Consider the following 20,787-nt stretch of genomic DNA (forward strand, 5'->3'; position numbering starts at 1 on the left):
AAGGCAATAAGAGTTGAGGCATACCCTTCGAGCATATCATACATAACCTCATAGCCCATTGGCTCCACTTCTTCCATTCTAGGCTCAACAACCTCCATTAGGCATTTGTCCACCTGAATGGTGAAACATATGTCATCTTCATATTTCTTAATGATGTCACCTAAGATCCTTACCCTTTGACTCATCTTTCTTTTGAACTCATCAAAATATTTGTTCAGCACCTCAGGGTAATCGGTTCCAATGGCTTGTATGCTTTCCTTGATCTGTTTGGTTACCAGTTGGTCAGGGGACCACTGGACATCTCCTACTCCAGGAAAGTAGCCTTGAAAATAGAAAAACAACCCAACCAATAGTTTTCCAAATTTGAATCTCTATGCATTATCCTATTTAATTGACTTCAGGTTAGATAGGAGTTGCCTTTGCATATTGGTGCATAAGTCAAATGATGCATCCTCTTTGATCATCTAGTAAGCGGCATTTACCGTTGCAGCAGATACATAATTAATCTTGCTAGCTGAAAATGTTTTGTAGCCTATCACTATGCAGGCATATTTCACTAGATCATCCTTGATAGGATTGACTTTCATTCCTCATGAGTCACTTGTTGAACTGGTGAGCTTGGGCATTTCTGGTTTTCTTACCGTTCTTAGAGTTGGCACTTCCCCTGTGTTGTAAAAATTAGTGACTGCATGAATTGTCTATGGTGTGATATCATGCGTCCTCTCTAGGTACATTTTGTCACCATGGATTCTACTCAAGATGATCCTGATGTGATCCTTCATAAAATCTTCTAGAAAGTATACTGCATTATGGAGTTTCTTCTTCTCTAGGATACTAAACTCCAGTTTGATTTTCTTGTCCTTGCCGCAAAATAAACCTAATTGGGTGTGAATAGCTAAAGACCCTAGGTCTTCTGTTTTGCAATCAATATAATCTGAAATTCCTTCTCCAACTGGAACTTGTGATAAGGCATTATATTTGGACTTCCTTTGAATAAAACTTTCCAACTCAATGGATGTACTAGAACTGGTATGAGATGCGGAAGCCATTGTAGAGTATTTCAAGAACACGAAAAATACCTTTACAATACAAATTTAGGGCTTCCTAATTCTGCTTCACTCCACTCTCCATCGGTTTCCAAATCACTACTTTATGTTCTACACGACCATTTGCAAACTGGATTTGAATCTCCTTCAAGACTTATCAATTTCTTGAAATCTTAGCTCAAATCGCCTTTTTTTCGCTCTGCACTTTGAAAAAATTTTCTTCGCTTGAAAATAGATAGTGAGAAATGATTTGAAATATGCTTTTATACATGTCTCTCACCTACCACCATTAATGCTCCTTTATTAGGGCGTAAACCCTAATTTGCCTCTTTTACCATTTCTGGTCTTCTACCAAGCGACAGGTATTACATATCAGTTAAGGTCTTTTACCGGTGTAACCGGGGGGTTCACAATTATTTCACCGTTTGCTCCCCCTAAGCCTCTTTGGAGCTTAGTTTTCTGGTTCTAATATTTCTACACTAGGTGAAGAAACCGGTTCCTCTTCCAACATTGTTGGTTTCTTCCTCCAGGTTTTGTTCATGTTCGCTTGAACTTTTTCAACATCAACTTCTCCTTTCTGAGTGATCGGTATATCATCAGATATACTCTTTCTACTTTTGCAGAATCTTGCAATGTGACCTGGTTTGTTGTAGTGATAACAAACAATCCAGGTGCTCTCCAAGGTCCATTGTTCATGTTTCCATTCTTTCTTCTCCATGTAGCAGCAGTATGACTATGTCCATGACAAATCCAACAATTTTCTCTCCATCCGGTTGTTGGTTGATAACCATTGTTGCCTGATTGATAATTGTAAGCATTAAACCAGTTAGGGTTCTGGTTTACAAAAGATTCTGGACCAGCTCCTTGGGTCCTCTGAGGATATCTTCCGGTATTGTTCATGACATACCTGCATTCAGATGCTCTATGCCCAAACTTGTTGCATGCATAAAAATGACCATTGAACTTATTGGATCTAGGTACATTGTTGATAAAATAAGGAAAATTATTGTAGGCTTTGCTCCTACATACATTGGTAGTGTGTCCTTCTTTAAGACAATTAAAGCAAACAGGTTTGAATTTTTTCGTACCTTTTCCTTTGAGTGTCGGTTGCTTCTTTGATGCCTCAGCATTTGTTCCTGAGGATTCTCCTTCCTCATGTCCAGAGAAACCAAGTCCATTGGTATTCTTTACCGGTCTTGATGACTCAAGCTTTTTCTCTAGCTTGACGGTACTTTTGCTAAACTTAGCAAGCATTTCCTTTGACTTAGAGAGTTCTTTGGAAATAGCAGTATTTGTCTCCTTTAGGCTTGTATTTTTAGAGATGGCTATGTTCAGTTCTCCTTGCATGTCTTCCTTTTCCATTCTACTCTCATGAAGGCGAGCAGCTAGTGCACTAATCTCTTTCTTCAACTTGGAGATCTCATGATCTCTGTCCTTTATGAGATCTTCAGCTTTTCTCCAGTTCTCAAGCTCTTGACTAAACCGAATAGTCAGTCCTTCCAACTCCTTTCTCAGATTGGAGTTTGAATCATTCAACTTATTTACTTTTGCAATCATGGCTTCCATATTTGCTTCATCTTCAGAACTACTTTCAGATAGCTCCATCAACTTCTCTGCATGTTCTCTCCTTTTTGCTTGAGATGCCTTGTATTTGACCATAAGATCATCATAGGCTTGCTCAGACTGAGTGAGTCATTTAGTAAGTTCCCTCAAGGTGTATTCCCCCATATCTCTTTCCAAGTGGTTAAACTTATAGAAAGGTAGGATTTGATACCAATTGATGAATACTAAGAGGGGGGGTGAATTAGTATGCCAAAAATCACTGCACTAAAACACTTAAACAGTCTGAAGACAAACAGGTAAAATAGTTTAATAGACAGACCGGTTACCACACATGCAAACCAAAATGCAAGCAAAGCATTCACCCACAAAAGCAATACAACCATAACACAAGATATTTGACGTGGAAACCCAAATGGGAAAAACCACAGTGAGATGGAACTCACAAGTCACTATCTGCAGAATAAAAACTAGACCAGTTAAGGTCTTACAATGTTCTTCACCAGAACAAATCCTGTTAGGAATCTCAATCTCTATTAGGAGATAAGTCCGAATAAAGACTACCTTGCTAGAGGATTTTAGATTCACAGTGGTGAACCACCTTGTTAGAGGATTTTACAAAGGCTTTTACGCCTACCTGGTTAAGGGCTACAAACTTGTCAAAGATGTGAGTAATCAACAAGTGTTTGATCTATCTAATAGCATAGACTGCTTGATTAGATCTAGTATAGTTTACTGCTAATGCATTCTAGCATTACTTCAGTCTTCTCTATCTCTCTCAGTTACAACTTGATCTTCTCAGATAAGATCACTCTTCAACAACTCAACAATCACCTTAAACCCTAGCACCACATAAACCCTTTTTGCAACAACATAAACCCCAGACATGATGTCCTTTTAAAGGAATCTGATTTCATGTTGGTCCAATAGGATTACATTACAATTTCCTAGGTTCAATGAATCTAGACATACTCAGTAACATGACACAAAAAGCACCGTCAGTGTGTCAGCACCACCAAACAATCGGTGGATTGGTAACTCATTACAAAATGCCGGTTGGTAACTCATCACAGAGTATTACCGGTTCATACAAAATACTAGTTGCCGGTTTGACAAAAATCAAGACTGGTAAGAATGTGTTATGCCACTTTGCTTCCTCATACCGTTTGAGATCTTTGAACCGCTTGGGGTCAACATGCTGCTTCAGACCATAAAACACATTCTGCAAAATCACCAATAGCCTAAAGACTAGAATACAACATACCGGTTGGAACAAATACTGGTTGAGCTCTAGCTCATACATATAGGGGATCTCAATACAATTGTGTGTCCATCAATGTCAATCACAACATAAACATCAAAAATGCCAACATGCAAAACTACATTTGCAGCAGGGATCTCATTTGTGTATCTGAGTTTTCATATTGTTTTCACTGAATAGGTGCTTAGTGTAGGTGTTGTAGCTCCTTTAGGCTGTACCCTATAAATTATGTAGGGGTTGGTGCTCCTTTGATTTGGTGCTCATATATCAGGGGTTGGTGTCCTAAAATTTGTAATCAAATCTTTTCTTTATGAGGCTAGATTGGAGCAGAAGATCTCCAACAACTATTCTCATGGAGGTTTTTTTCACATTGGGTTTTCCTTGTACACCTGGTGTTATGTGTTGCATCTTCATGTGTTTGTTATATTAATCTTTTAGTTATTTCTCCTACACACCTTGTTTTCATTTCTTGGGTAACCGGTCTACATTTTGTGTATTTCATGTTGAACTAGTATAGCTCTAATTAAGTGAAAAATTGTTTAAATCACTGATTCACCCCCTTCTTAGTGATCCATTGTGTCCAACAATTGGTATCAAAGTGTAGTACCCTATTTTGTCAAAGTGTTCTCTAGCTTGGGTAGATACTATCAAGTGTTCACAATGACAAGAAATGAATCGGCCTCCTCAAAAGCCCCTATGTTTGATGGTGTTAATTATGTCTTTTGGAGTAGAAGAATGGAAACCTATGTGTCCTCTCTAGGTTTTGATGTATGGATGTCGGTTGTGAATGCGTATACAGTCCCTAATAATCCTCCTACTGATCTAGATGCTAAGAAGCAATATGAGAACAATGCTAAGGCAAAAAAAGCTATTCTTAGTGGGTTATTTGATAATGATTTTGTTAAGGTCATGCACTGATCATCTGCCAAAGCAACTTGGGATAAGTTGGAGAAAATATTTGAAGGTGATGCTAAAGTCAAGGAAGCCAAGTTACAAACATTGAGAGCACAAATTGAGGGTTTGAAGATGAGAGATGAAGAGAATATTGTTGACAATCTCCAAATGATTGATGAAACAACAAACACCATTAGAGGGCTTGGAGAAGAAATCAAAGATTAGGTGGTAGTAAAAAAAGTACTTATATCCCTCACACCTAAATATGATACAAAAGTTTCAGCAAAAGAAGAAGCAAAAGATTTGAAAGTCTGTACAATGGATGAGTTGTATGGTTCCCTAACTACTTATGAAATGAGGACTACTGGTACTGAGGTTGTGAAGAAATAAGTTGCATTCAAAACATTGAGAAAAGGAAAAGAAGAGTCTGCTCATGATGGAACTAGTGAAGACTGATGATATCATGGCCAACTTTGTCAAAAGACTCAAGATGGGTTCAGGAAAATACAAAGGCAAGCTACCCCTGAAATGTTTCAACTATGGAAAGATTGGACATTTTTCTGCCAAATGTCCCTATGGTGATAAGAATAAAGATGATCAATCAAGTGGTAGAAGATCATACGGTAAGGACAACAAGAATAATATCTACCGGCATGGTAGAAGAGGAAACCGGAAGCAGAATAATCTTTACACACACATGAAAATGATACCACCGATGAGAAGAGTGTCTCAGATGACTGTTGCAGTGAAGATGAATTCAATGCAACCCTTTTCATGGCCCAAGAGGTTTTGGTACTTGAAGAAGGAGAAGAGGAAGAGAAAGAAGGAGAAGTATATCTTGAAGTAGATCTCATAAGTGCCTTGGAAGAGCTGAAGAAAACAAGAAGAGATCTGCAGAAGGTTTAAAAGGCTACAGCTAAAGAACAAGAGATGTTGGAGAAATATCTTGAAGAGTCCAAGAAAATAATTGCAGATCTAAAACTTTGATTGGAAGAAGCCAAGAGGATCTGTGAAGTTACTAGCACCACCTTGGGTAAAAAGGAGAAGGAGCATCAGAACCTAGAAGAAGAAATTGTCAAGCTCCAAAAGGAATTAGAGAAAAGCAAGGAAGAAATGAAAGTGAGAAGAAAATATGAAGGCAACACTGAAGCTTTAGACAAGATGTTGAGCAAACAAAAGCAATCTAAAGATATTGATGGCTTAGTATTTGAAGACGGTCAAATTTCAAATAGCAAAGACACATCCAGTAAGGAGATAATACTTACTTCTTCAAATGAAGGTGAAGAGAAGAAGACATTCACGGTAATAAAAGATACCTGTAAGAAGACATATGAAGATACTGTTAAGAACCGTCACACAAACTGATATACATAATCAATGAACTAGAGATCATACTCAATGCATCAACATGCAGATCCAAGGAGAAATGCAAGAGCTGATCATGAGGGATTCACCAGAGTTAGCAGCATGAAAGAAAGACCCCCGGTGAGGTAGTCATTTTCAGGACCAAGACAATCTAATCGGTATGTTCCAAACTTTCATGGTTATTGTCACCAGTGTAATAAGTTTGGTCATATAATGGTAGACTCTAGGAAAATGAATGTAAAATCTAGTTTTGAGAGTAGAAACACATTTGCTGCATTACAAGGTACAAATGTCACTTGTTATAATTGCAATGAGTTTGGTCATAAGAGTTATGAGTGTAGGAGAAATGTGTAGATGTCCTACAAGAATGCTTTGGACATATCTTTCAATGGTAATGTAAAGTGTTACAAGTGTCAAAATTTTGGTCACATAGCAAGGCATTGTAAGCTAAGAACTGATAAGCAAAAGAAAATAGTATCGGATCAGAAGATAGAGATTAAACCAGAACACAAGATGACAGAATAGGAGAAGAAAAAAGAGAAACAGGTTTGGATAGAGAAGGAGAAGAACGAGACATTGTCAAGCTTGATTGTGTAGATTGCTCTACACATTGAAAGGAATAATTTATGGGTAGTTGATAGTGGCTGCTCAAATCACATGACCAAAGACAATAAATTTTTTATCAAGCTTGATGATTGGATTGGTGGTTCTGTCCATTTTGGTGACAACTCCATCAAGATTAAAGGCCATGGTACATTTAATATTGATGACAAGCTTAAGGCTCATGATGTGTACTACATGGAAGGACTAAAGCATAATCTGTTGAGTGTAAGTCAGATGTGTGAAAAAGGGTACAAGTTCACATTTGACTCAACCGATTATTAGATTGGAAAGCAGAGTATCGGTCAGGTTGTGGTAGAAGGAAAAAGAAAAGATAGTAATGTCTATAATCTGAAGAAATGTTATGAATCCCAATGCATGATAGGACAGGTTGATGAAATCTGGTTGTGGCACCAGAGATTAGGCCATGTGAACTTTGACAATCTAGTGAAGATAAGCAAGAACCAATATGTAAGAAACATTCCATAAATAAGAAAACCAGCAAGAAATTTTTATGATGAATGTATTAGAGGCAAGAAAATCAAAGTAAGTTGCAAAACAAAAGAGTACAATACCCCAAGACCTCTAGAATTAGTGCATACAGATTTGTGTGGGCCAACAAGGACAAGGGCTCTGACCAGTGAGAGATACTTCATGTTATTCATTGATGACTACTCAAGGATGACTTGGGTGACATTTTTGCATGAAAAATCACAGGCATTTGAAAGATTCAAGATTTTTAGAAGGATAGTTGAAAATGATAGTGGATGTCGGCTAAAGTGTTTAAGATCTGACCATGGTGGAGAATATTCTTCAAATGAGTTTATTGACTACTATGAGAAACATGGAATCCAGAGACAATATTCAACAACAAGAACACCATAACAAAATGTTGTGGTAGAAAGAAAGAATAGGATAGTAAAGGAAATGGCTAAAACAATGTTGAATGAGGCTAGCATACTAGATACTTACTGGAAGGAAGCAGTTCATAGTGTTGTCTATACATTAAATTGAGTACAACTAAGAGTGAATAGTAAAATGACTCCTTGTGTGTTATGGTACGACCAAAAACCATCACTCAAGCATTTTAGAGTGTTTGGAAGTAAGTGCTTCATCAAGAGAGATGTTGATGGATTAAGAAGTTTTGATTCCATAAGTGATGAAGGAGTATTCTTGGGTTACTCAACCAAGAGCAAAGCCTACAAATGCTTGATAGTATAAATGTGAGAATAGATGAAGACCTACATAAGAAAGAATCTGCATCGACACCCTATATTGATGTTGTAGATTATGAGCATGAAGATCAATCTAACAATGGATCAGTAGAAGAAGCACCAAGAAAGAACTCTAGCCGGTATGTGTAGAAGAATCATTTGAAGATCAGATCATAGGGGATAAAAATGAAGGTGTGCAGACTAGAAGGAGACTAGCCCAGAATGATGAGCAGGTAAATTTCTGCCTCATGACATAACTTGAACCCAAAACTTTTGATGAAGCTAGAAAAAGTGAGAAATGGGTAGATGCTATACTTGAAGAGTTGAAACAGATTGAGAAGAATCAAACATGGGAACTTGTTCCTAGACCAACATACAAGAATGCCATAGGTACCAAGTGGGTCTATCGAAACAAGATGAATGAAGAAGGCAAAATAATCCAACATAAAGCAAGGTTAGTTTGCAAAGGGTATGCTCAAGTGGAAGGTATTGACTTTGAAGAAACCTTTGCACCGGTTGTTAGGTTAGAGGTAATAAGAATGTTTTTAGCTTTCTTTGATTATAAAGGATACAAGGTTTACCAAATGGATGTTAAATCTTCACTTTTGAATGGTAATCTTGAAGAAGAAGTGTATATGGAACAACCAAAAGGATATCTATTACATGATGATGAGAGTTTTGTATGTCAGTTGAAGAAAGAACTATATAGTTTGAAGCAGGCCCCCAGAGCATGGTATTCCCGATTAGAAAAGTATTTAAAGGAACAAGGATTTCAGAAAGGGAATGCAGAAAATAGCCTATACATCAAGGTAAATGGAGACCATATCATCATAGTTATTGTGTATGTGGATGACATTATATTTGGTGGAGACAAGGACATTATGTGCAAAGAATTTGCAGATTAGATGAAGACAAAATTTGAGATGTCCATGCTAGGCGAGTTGTCCTATTTTCTTGGTTTGCAGATCTCATGACAAGAGAAAGGAATTTTCATCTCTCAAACCAATTATGTTAAAGATATGTTGAAGAAGTTTCAAATGGAGGACAACAAACTGGTAAGTACTCCTATGGTTATCGGTTGTAAGTGGAGAAAACACTGTATAGGTCTATGATTGGTAGTCTGTTATATCTAATGGAATCTAGACTAGATATTGTACAAGTTGTTTGCATGGTTGCAAGATTCCAAGTTGCTCCTAAGCAGTCTCAATTAAATGAAATCAAGAGAATCTTCAGGTATCTGCAAGGAACTATTAGTTATGGCCCGTGGTATCCAAAAAAAGGAGACTTCTATTTGTAGGCTTATACTGATGCAAATTGGGTAGGATGTATTGATGATCAAAAGAGCACAAGTGGTGGTGCTTTATACTTAGTAGACTGATTAGTATCATGGCACATAAGGAAGCAAGACTCAGTGTCATTATCCACTGCTGATGCTGAATATATAGCTGCTACTACATGTTGTTCACAAGTGTTATGGATGAAGTAGACATTGAAGGACATACAGGTGGAGATACCGGATCCTATTCCAATCCGGTGTGATAACTCAAGTGCAATCAACATATCCAAGAATCTAGTAATGCACTCAAGAACAAAACACATTGCAATGAAGTATCACTTCTTGAGGGAGAAGGTAGCAGACAAGGAGGTCATAGTAGAATATGTTCCAATTGGTGAGCAGATTGCTGACATATTTACCAAGCCACGTCCTTTGGGTCCATTTGAGTACTTGAGAGACAAGATGGGAGTTGTCCCACCATCCGACATCACTTAAATGTGTAGAAGGATGTATGGTTCAGGGGGAGTCAACAATTGTTACTATCTTATGACTCTTGAATCATGAAGCATGGACACAGGGGGAGAATATGTCCTAACAGGATGTAGACAAGGGAGAGATTATTTTGTGTCAAACTAAGGTTCCCTTTGCCATTTTTGTCAAAGGGGAAGAGAAACTGGAATAGATAATGTTGACATCAAGGCCAAAGGGGTAGATTGTTGGCATTGAGTTGTCATTGATGTCAACTGGTATTGCAGGTTACCGGTAGGGAATGTCAACCCGATATGAAGAATATTGAACCAGAATAAGGAAGATTAACATGAAGGCTTGTCAATTGGTATGGTGGAAGAAAAAATTGGTATGAAGGCGTGGAAGACAAGCAGATATTGAGATTGTCAGTGACATCACTGGTAAGAGGTGATATGAAGTTGTGTGTTGGCATGACAAGTTGTAACTGATATGTAGGTTGGCTATTTGTTTGTGTTAATGTTTGTGATGAAAAGGTAGAGTGTCAAAGTGATCACAAACCATCGGAGGTGGAGTTGAGCTACCGGTGTAGTGTATGTTGTTGGATAGCAATAGAAGAAGGTTTTACCGGTAAGGGTTTATGTCGGTATGAGGATTTGTTGAATGAGCATGAACTGAATCAATGTCAGTGGATCGATTGTCGGCATGTTTGATAAGTGGATTTTAGTTGGAAAAAAGGAAGAGTTCGGTGTGTGCATCAATAAGGCATGGTAGGTATGACAGGTCAACATTTAATGTGATTGGAAAAATAATGGATTGATTGCAGGTGTTTGCAGCTCAAAGAAGATTGAAGGAGCGAATGGGTGAGTTGATCAATGAAGAACGATTCGATCTTTGTGCTCGCTTGTCAAAGAAAACAACTGAGACATTTATGGCATCTGACAGATGCAGGTCGACAGATAGGGTCATGTTTGCTAAACTTAGCAAATGTGTATTGGAAGCCACGAGATTGGTGAAGATGGATTGATTTGTTGTAGGATATCTAGATACAGTTTGAAGTAGGTGAAGAAAATAATCAAACCATTTATGATGATTGAACATAAAAAGAGATGATAGATTGAATGTAGATTACTAAAGATGGAAGGCATGCACTAGAAGACATGAAGTTGGCAGTGATGTATAGGCAATAATCTCTGAGACATGAGTTAAGTAGATTTGATTGGATATAGTATGGCTCGTTAGTCGAAGAAGAAACCCTATTCACCCTCTATTTGAATTGATTCTTGGTGGGAAAGCTTCGGTTTAAATATGATGAACTAGGATAGATAGGGTTGCTGCAGAAGGAAAAAATATAGACTTAAATTGCGGCCTGAGAGCCGAATAGACAAACACCTGAAGTGTGTGTGAGTGAAGATTATACCAGTAAGGAGAAACAAGGTAAACCGGTGTAAGGAACAAACCAACAAAGTGAGCAGAGAATGTAGAGGTGACAAACCAAAAGAAGCAGTACCTGGTAGAGAGCGACCAAGTGTGAGTTGAATTGAGTTGAATTCAATAGAATAGAGTGAGAGAAGATTTAGCAAAGTTAGAACCGGTAGAAAGGCCAAGTTGCAGTGTGTGTTGAGTTAACACAAACTAGTAAGATAGAAACTGGTAGTGCAAAGCTTTGAAGGGTTGCAAAACTACATTTGCAGTAGGGATCTCATTTGTGTATCTGAGTTTTCATATTGTTTTCACTGAGTAGGTTCTTAGTGTAGGGGTTGTAGCTCCTTTAGGTTGTATCCTATAAATTGTGCAGGGGTCAGTGCTCCTTTGAGTTGGTGCTCATAAATCAAGTATTGGTTCTCCTTGGGTCGGTGCCCTAAAATTTATAATCTAATATTTTCTTTGTGAGGCTAGATTGGAGTAGAAGATCTCCAGTAGCTATTTTCACCGAGGTTTTTCCCACATTGGGTTTTCCTCATACATCTAGTGTTATGTGTTGCATCTTCATGTGTGTGGTGTATTAATCTTTTAGTTATTTCTCCTACACACCTTGTTTGCATTGCTTTGGTAACCGGTCTGCATTTTGTGTATTTCATGTTGAGCCGATATAGCTTTGATTAAGTAAAAATTTGTTTAAATCACTGATTCACCCCCCTCTTAATGATCCATTGTGTCCCACAAAAATTAGATGAGAGTTGGTTGTGGCACAAAAGATTAGGCCATATAAACTTTGATAATATGGTTAAGGTGAGCAAGAAAGGTTACGTGAGACATATACCACCAATTATCAAACCGACAAGTACTTTTTGTGATGAATGTCTAAGAGGCAAGAAGACTAAGGTAACCTTCAAGATCAAAGAACATAATACCTCAAGGCCCTTAGAATTTGTGCATACATATCTGTGTGGTCCAACTAGAACAAGAGCTTTAGCCAGTGAGAGATACTTCATGCTGCTCATTGATGATTTCTCAAGAATGACATGGGTCACTTTTCTACATGACAAATCACAAGCTTATGAGAGGTTCAAAATATTTTGGAAGATGGTTGAGAGGAAAGTGGATGCAAGTTGAAGTGTCTGAGATCAGACCGGGGTGGTGAGTTCACAACAAATGAGTTTTTAGATTACTATGAGAGGCATGGAGTCAGAAGACATTATTCAGCCCCAAGAACACCACAACAAAATGGTGTTGTAGAAAGGAAAAACAAAACTTCCAAGGAGATGGCAAGAACTATGTTTAATGAGGAAAACATACTGGATATGTACTGAAAGGAAGCAATACATACTGTTGTATATACATTGAACTGGGTTCAGCTGAGAACAAATAGAAGAATGACACCTTATGAACTATGGTATGACCGAAAGCCATCAGTTAAATATTTCAAAGTGTTTGGATGTAAATGCTCAATCAAGAGAGATTACGATAGTTTAGGTGGTTTTGATTCTAGGAGTGATGACAAAATCTTCTTGGGTTAATCTACTCACAACAAATCCTACAAATGCTACAATAAAAGATTGAGAAGAGTCATTGAAAGTGTGCATGGAAGAGTTGATGAAGATTTACATAAAGACAAACAAGCACATGTAAACTAGTATGATGATTCATGTGATGAAGATGAAGTTCAGTCATAAAATGAATTGGGAGAAGCACCCAACAAGACCCCTAATAAATGTGTGCAAAAAAATCACCTGGAAGAGTAGATTATAAGAAATAAAAGTGACGGTGTACAGATAAGAAGAAGACTTTCCTGGAACAATGAACAAGTGAATTTCTAGCTGATGACTGAAATGGAACCCAAAACATTCAATAAGACCAACACAAGTGAGAAATGGATGGATGCAATGGAAGAAGAGATGCAACAAATTGAAAAGAAAAAGACTTGGGAATGAGTTCCTAGACCAGCAGATAAGAATGTCATAGGTACTAAATGGGTTTACCGAAACAAGTTGAATGAAGAAGGTAGGATTGTTAGGCATAAAGCAAGGTTAGTGTGCAAAGGGTTTTCTCAAATAGAAGGAATTGATTTTGAAGAAACATTTGCACCGATTGCAAGACTTGAGGCTATCAAAATATTCTGAATGTTCTTTGTCTTCAAAGGATACAAGATATATCAAATGGACATCAAGTCTTCTTTCTTGAATGATAATTTGGAAGAAGAATTCTACATAGAATAACCATAAGGTTTTCTGCTGCATGATGATGAAACTTTTGTATGTCAGTTGAAGAAAGCATTGTATGGCTTAAAGCAAGCTCCAAGAGCATGATATTCAAGGTTGGATAAGTATCTTAAGGAGAAAGGTTTCAGAAAGGGAAGCACAAATAGTAATATGTACATGAAAGAAGATGAAAATCACTTGATTATTGTTATTGTATATGTGGATGATATAATATTTGGAGGCAACAAGGATATCTTGTGTAAAGAGTTTGTTGATCAGACGCAATCAGAGTTTGAGATGTCAATGCTTAGAGAGCTGTCATATTTTCTTGGTTTGCAAATTTCACAAGATAAAGGAATATTTATCTATCAAACCAAGTATGCCAGAGATATGTTGAAGAAGTTTCAGATGGAAGACAAAAAAATCGGTAAGTACCCCCATGGTGACTGGATGCAAGTTGAGAAAGGTTGATGAATCATGAGAAGTGGATCAGACCCTGTATAGATCCATGATTGGTAGTCTATTATACCTTATTGCCTCAAGATCAAATATAGTGCAGGTAGTATGTATGGTGGTAATATTTCAAGTTGCACCTAAATAATCACATGAGAATTTAGTTAGAAGAATCTTTAGGTACCTACAAGTAACACTTAGTTATGGCTTATGGTATCCAAAGAAAGGAAATTTTACTTTACAGGCCTACACTGATGTTGATTGGGTAGGATGTATTGATGATCGGAAAAGAACAAGTAGTGGTGCATTCTTTTTAGGTGACTAGTTAGTTTCATGGCACAATAAGAAGAAGGATTTAGTCTCCTTATCTACTGCCAAGGTAGAATATATTGTTGTTGCTACATGTTGTCTTAGGTGTTATGGATGAAGCAAACACTCAAAGACATTCAGATAGAAATATATGACCCTCTTTCAATCTGGTGTGATAACTCAAGTGTAATAAACATTTCAAAGAATCTGCTTATGCACTCAAGGACAAAGCACATTGCTATCAAACACCACTTTCTCAGAGAGAAGGTTGTGGAGCAAGAAGTGAAGGTAGAATATGTTCCTACAAGTTTACAAGTTGCCGATATCTTCATAAAACCTCTACCGGTAAAAACATTTGAATATCTAAGATACAAGTTATGAGTTTTCTCACCAGCTTTATGCACTTAAATATGTATAGAGATCTATGGTTCAGGGGGAGTTCATTGCCATACATTTTTTACTTTTGGACCATATGTTGTACTCAGGGGGAGAGTACGCATCCCCAGCTTGTTTGTGATTTTCATAGTTGTGTCAGTTGTCTCTTCAATTCACAGGATTGGAAGAATTTTTAGTATAAAAATGGAAATCAGTTTTTTATTCTACAATACTGACAGGTTTGGGACTTTGGAAAGTTGTCTATTCAATTTGTCTATCTCCCAAAGTCGCAATCAACTTGATTGGGAGAGTAACTTCACTGGGGAAGAATGTACTCATCAGTCCATGTTTGTGGTCATATTCAATTTGTACTTAATAAAAATCACAAATTGGACCGCAGGGTGAAAGGGAAAAGTCATCTGGCCTACCAAGAGATAAAGTATAGTAGTTCATGAATTACTTGCAAAGGGGGAGACGTCAGAAATCTATCTTGGCCCTTTTTTATTGTTGTCAAAGGGGGAGAAAGTTTGAAGTTGGAGAAAGAACCATAGTTGGAGGTAGTGCATATTGTGAGCCCGGATTGTTTGGTTAACCAGATAATATGGGTGTTGATATCAATGCCAAAGGGGGAGATTGTTGGCCTTGTATTGTCATTGATGTCAACCGGTAAGTATGTCAACCAGTATCCAAGATATTGTTACCAACATTGGAGATTGTTGGCATGTTGATGTCAATCGGTAAGCAAGCAAACCCAGTAAGTGTTGTAGACACCTAAAATTAATATTTAATTAATTTATGCCTATTAACATAATTAATTGACTTTAATTGTGTTATCCTTATTCCTCTCAGAATCAATGAAATCTAATTTAATTAATCCTGTCACTATTGTCCAATAATTAATTTATCAAATAAATTAATTATTCCCCTATTCCTTTAAAGTCCCCTCCAATAATTATTTCCTCTAAACCCACTCAGTTGATTAATTCTTGTAGACATCTAAAAATGGTCAACGCTTGCGGAGTCATACTTTAACATTGGCGCATTGCCTTATTTTAGGTATTTTTGCGTCGCATTAACATTTCTTCTATGTCACGCACTTGGTCTTTATCATTTGCGAGCATCAAGTCCTTCTTCTGCATTCCTCATTTTTCTCGCTTTTGAATTAGGTCTTGTCGATAGCAATCTTTAATCATAATTTTTGTCGATCTTGTCAATCTCTTATCAACTTGTCAATCTCATCGTTTTACGATCGATTCGTCATCGATCCTTGTCCTCTTCAATCATGTCAATTGGCGCCTATCAATTTGCTCTCTTTATCAATGTTGGTCAATTTGTCAATCAGTCTCAATTGTTTATCAATCAAATCATTTATCAATCAAAACCATGATCAAATCGAATTGATATCAATTATCTTTTGTCAAGACCTAATTATCATCCTTGCATTTTCTAGGGTTTTATGATTTATTCATTTAACCTTGTTTGTCATTTCTCCCTCTAGGTTAAATAATTTATTTATTTATCCGAAGTCTTCTTGTCACAATTAAATATTTATTTAATTGGCTAACTAATTTCTCCTCTTTTTGTGAATTAATTAATGAATGAAAAATTATTAATTAATTTACCTAATTTTCTAATTTCTCCTAATTCCTAATTTTCTAATTTTCATCAATTTTCTAATTTCCTAATTTCTAATTCATCTAATTTTCTATTTTCTCTAATATTTCTCCTAATTTCATGGGAATGACATAGCAAATTTGTCATGATTTGTCATAATTTGTCAATCAATCAATTTTGACATAGCAATTTGTCATAATTTGTCATAATTTGTCAATCAATCAATTTTGCATAGAAAGTGTCAATTTGTCATAATTTTTCATATTTGTCATTCTTGATTTGAAATTTCCTTTCAAATCTATTCATGCTAATCTTGTCTTTTCTCCAGTTTATCTATAAATTGGATGAATTTCTTCAATCAAAAGGGCCGAATCAATCACGCTTCTAGTATCCTTATGCTGTCTTGTCAATCTTGCTTTCATATTATACTTATGCACTTGAAGGTGAGATCCACAAAACAAAGTAATTTTAAGGAGAAAGAAGGACAATGGAGATTTCTGGAGGAGATATTCACATTTATGATGGTTTGCATTTGAATTGAATGTCTTGTTTTTCATGCATCTCTATTGAATGTAATTAGGATTTGTCACTGAATTTTAGTTTTCGTGATTGAGCTAGTTAATGTTTATATTGCTTTGATGATTTCCAAATTCCTATCTACAATTCTAATTAATTAACCTAGTCATGTGATTCCTACAAATCACTTTTCCTAATCTCATTAGCCTAATTAATCCTTCTGGAATATCTCATAATCATGCTTATCATTATCCCTCAATTTTTAATTCCCACTCACGTCACATCAACATTGAGTCTCTCAAAGAAATTCAAATTTCTTTGAATCCCTCAATGCATCCTTATTTTGGAATTTTCAATTCTTCATATTTGAAATTCAAATTTCTCCCCCTTTTTTTCCAAGGAATTTTATATTCTTGTTTATTTTCCCAAGGCACCCTTGATCCATGCCTTCTATCTAAAATCAATATCAACCCTTCATAATCAAATCAATCTTGTCCCTCCATTGTAATCATCCAATCTATAAATTGGAGCCTATTCTTCTAACAAATCATCCACTTCTCATGCATCACCATGCTGCCTATTTCTTCTCTCATCCTCTTCATAATCCTCTATCAAATCCATGCATCCTTAATCTTCTAATCCAAATCCTCCTATCCATCACTCAAATCCAATCCAATAATTCACTTACCTTGTTGAGAATTTGGAGAGCATTCCACATCCATCAACAAGGAGCCCATCCAATCAAGTTGAAGAGAGGCGCTATTCAACTTCACCAAAGGCTCAATTCGAGGAAGAAGGTAAAGGTTTGCAAGGTATAAGCATTATCTTCATATTTTTATGTGGTTCTATGCATGTTTCATGTTTGAATATATTTTATTGTTTTGTTTGTGCACTAACCACTTGAAGCCACCTTGCTGGTTTTTCCCCTCTTCATTTTGGCATGCTCGGTGGGACACTCACGTCCCAAATTTAACAAAAAATTGAGTTTTTTATGAAGGTTTCTCGTAGGATTCACGCTTCAGCGCAAGCGCATGTGCATTGGCGTGACCATTTCTGGATCAGTGTGATCGTCTCAGGTTCGGTGTGACCATAAAAAAAAAAAAAAAAAAATTGGTGGCTCACTGTGCTTCAGCGTGACCACCTTGGCTCCAGTGCGACCATCGCAAAAATTCTTCTATCTCCTCCTCACTCTTCCTCTTCTGCATTCTTCTATCTTCACTTCTATTTCTTTTCAATTGTTGCTTCAGCGCGAATGCTCTGCAATTAGCGCGAGCGTTTTTGTGAAAAATTTAAATTAGAATTTTTTTTCTGATGCTAACTCTAGTTGTTTTGATGTGAGCGCCCGCGCATTAGCGTGAGTGCCTGATAATCAATGCGACTGTAATTTATTTTTCTATTATCTATCTATTTAAATATTAATAATCTATTTGTTAGCGTGACTACTCACACATTAGCGTGACTATCTGCTAATCAGCGCGACCATAGGGATAAATCAATTTTTTTTTTCTGTTTTTTCGCCATATCTTCTTTATCTTCACTCTATTTTCCTCCAAACTTCACTAGATCCCCTACAATTTTATTTTTCACATTTCCTTCCTTGAGGACCTTATCCCAAATTCCACTTTTTGAAGCCCAAAATCCCACATTTCTCTATTTTTAAGGTTTGCCATAACTTCTTCCAGTTTTATCCAATCACCTCCAAATTTTGCCATATTGTGTATCTCCAATTTATGCTTCTTTGTCCCTATTGGACAAATTTTTCCATTCCTTCACCTCTCCTCTAAAATCCCCATTTAATGTTTGTCTATCCCTTAGAAAGTGGTAAAAACCTAGTCAAACCCCATTTACCCATCAAAGTTTCCTCCAAATCCACATTTGTCATTAGTAGAAAAGTTTTTATTCATGTTTTTCTACTCATTGCCAAAAAATAAAAATAAAAAATATTTGTCATTCTTTTGTCTTTTGCAGGACGCTTGTTGAAGACTTCATTTTCAAACTACTAATCCACTTTTTTGCAGGTTGCACCTAGATTTTAATTAGGGGTAAAAGAACTCTTTCTTTTTATGTTTGAAGAAAGTGTAGAGGTAGGAGAGTATGCTCTTGTCTGCATAGACAATCAAAAATCCCAACCCTCAAACCTTTTCTTGTTTGATTGCATGCTTACCCTTAACAGGCCTGCCCTCCCAACTTTCTCTTTGAGAAGGTAAGAGGTGAACGACCCAAGTGAGTACACCCAGACTTGGGGTTTCCAACTCACTATAATAAATAGGCCATTGACTATGAAAGGGTCAATGGTTGGGGGTATATGAGAGTTCACTCTCACATTGGGCGTTTAGTAGGATCCTAGAGATCTCAATCACGCTTGCGTGACTACTAAGTTCTTGGTGCTTCGTTGGTCTATAGGCGTCAATTGCACTTGCGCAACTACGAAGGGTAGCTCCTAACGGGAAGCCATATTAAACACTTTGTGCATAGTGGCCAAAATCCTTCTAGTCATTGGTGCAGGAGGTCGGACCTCTGAAGCCGCCCATATTTTTCATGGGAATTGATGCTTGGCTGCCTCGGAGAAATTAGTGTCGTGGAGGGGAGCCAGTGGGGTCAAGCATCTAAGTGTCCGCTCTAGGTAAGCGTAGCTGGGAAACCAATTGGGATCTACTGACTATTCTTTTCTCGCCATAGGATATGTTGTGAATGTGCATGAGTGTCTTTTGAGTCTAACTTCTCTTGACCATTGTGTTTTATTTACTTGACATCTCTTGCCAAGTCCATCCCCCACAACCAATCAATCCTCCCTCTTTCCAAATTCCATCTTGTCATCATCAAATCTTTAATCGATTTCTATCCATCCAAGAAATTATCCAATCCCTGATCCACTTTCATCCATTCAAACAATCATCCTTCCTCAACAAATATTCATTCTTCCTCTAATCCAATCAAATCTCCAAAATTCCAATCAATCAAATCCATCCATCTTCCTAATCTAGTTATCCAATCCAACCAATCAACCAATCTAATCTAATCCAAATCCAATCAAGTCCTAATCCAATTCCAATCTAAATCAAATCTAATCCAACCAAACCAAGTCCTAATCCAAGGACTAATCCAATCCAATCAAATCCAATCAAATCCAACCCAATCTAATCCGATTCAATCCAATCCAATCCAATCCAATTCAATCCAATTTAATCTAATCCGATCCAATTCAATCCAATCCATTCAATCAATCAACCAATCCAATCCATTCAAGTCCTAATCCAAGGACCAATCAAACCAAGTCCTAATCCAAGGACCAATCTAATCCAATCCAATCTAACCAAGTCCTAATCCAAGGACCAATCCAATCCAATCCAATCAAACCAAGTCCTAATCCAAGGACTAATTCAATCAAATCCAATTCATCCTCCAAATCCAATCAAGTCCTAATCCAAGGACTAATCCAATAAAATCAAATCCAATCCAAATCTAATCAAATCTAATCCATCATCATTCGAAGCCAAGTCCTAATCCTCATCTTCATTTAACATCATCTTCATAATAATTCCCCTCCAAAACATATTCATCCAATTCCAATCTAATCCTTCATTCTCAACATGACTACCCAAAATTTCAACGCTTGGTATGAGAAGATGCTCATGGAAGTTAACAAATCTGCCTACCAAGTTAATACCATAATCTCCCACTCGCCTATCATACCTTCATCCATCCCATCCCAACACATTATACCCAATCCCAATCTATACCATATCTCTTATCCTTCCTCTACCTTCGACAAGGGAAATCCATCTTATTCCACATCCATATCTCCATATTTTCCCTCATCCACCTACTCCTCTAATCCAATAAGTATACCTCCATCTCCCCTCCCATCCATATCTCAACCCCCATCCTTTCACAACACATTCATTACCTCTACTCCCCATCCAAATCCTTTACTCCATAGTCCTCCAATCATTAACCCTAATTCCCCAATCCATTATCATAATCCTCCATCCAATCCCAGTCCTCCATCTAATCCTAATCCCCCATCCAATCCCAATTCTCCATCTAATCCCAATCCTCCAAAATCCATATTGTCCACGTTGTCCAAATCCATCATCCATAGTCTTATCCAAGACATGCTAGCAAAGGAGACAAAATGCTCACCTCAAAGCAAAGTGGCCAAGTCTCTTCAAGTCCTCCATCCACCCCAATCACCTCC

The sequence above is a fragment of the Cryptomeria japonica genome, chromosome 3 (assembly GCF_030272615.1).
Source record: "Cryptomeria japonica chromosome 3, Sugi_1.0, whole genome shotgun sequence".
In the NCBI taxonomy this organism is placed as follows: Eukaryota; Viridiplantae; Streptophyta; class Pinopsida; order Cupressales; family Cupressaceae; genus Cryptomeria; species Cryptomeria japonica.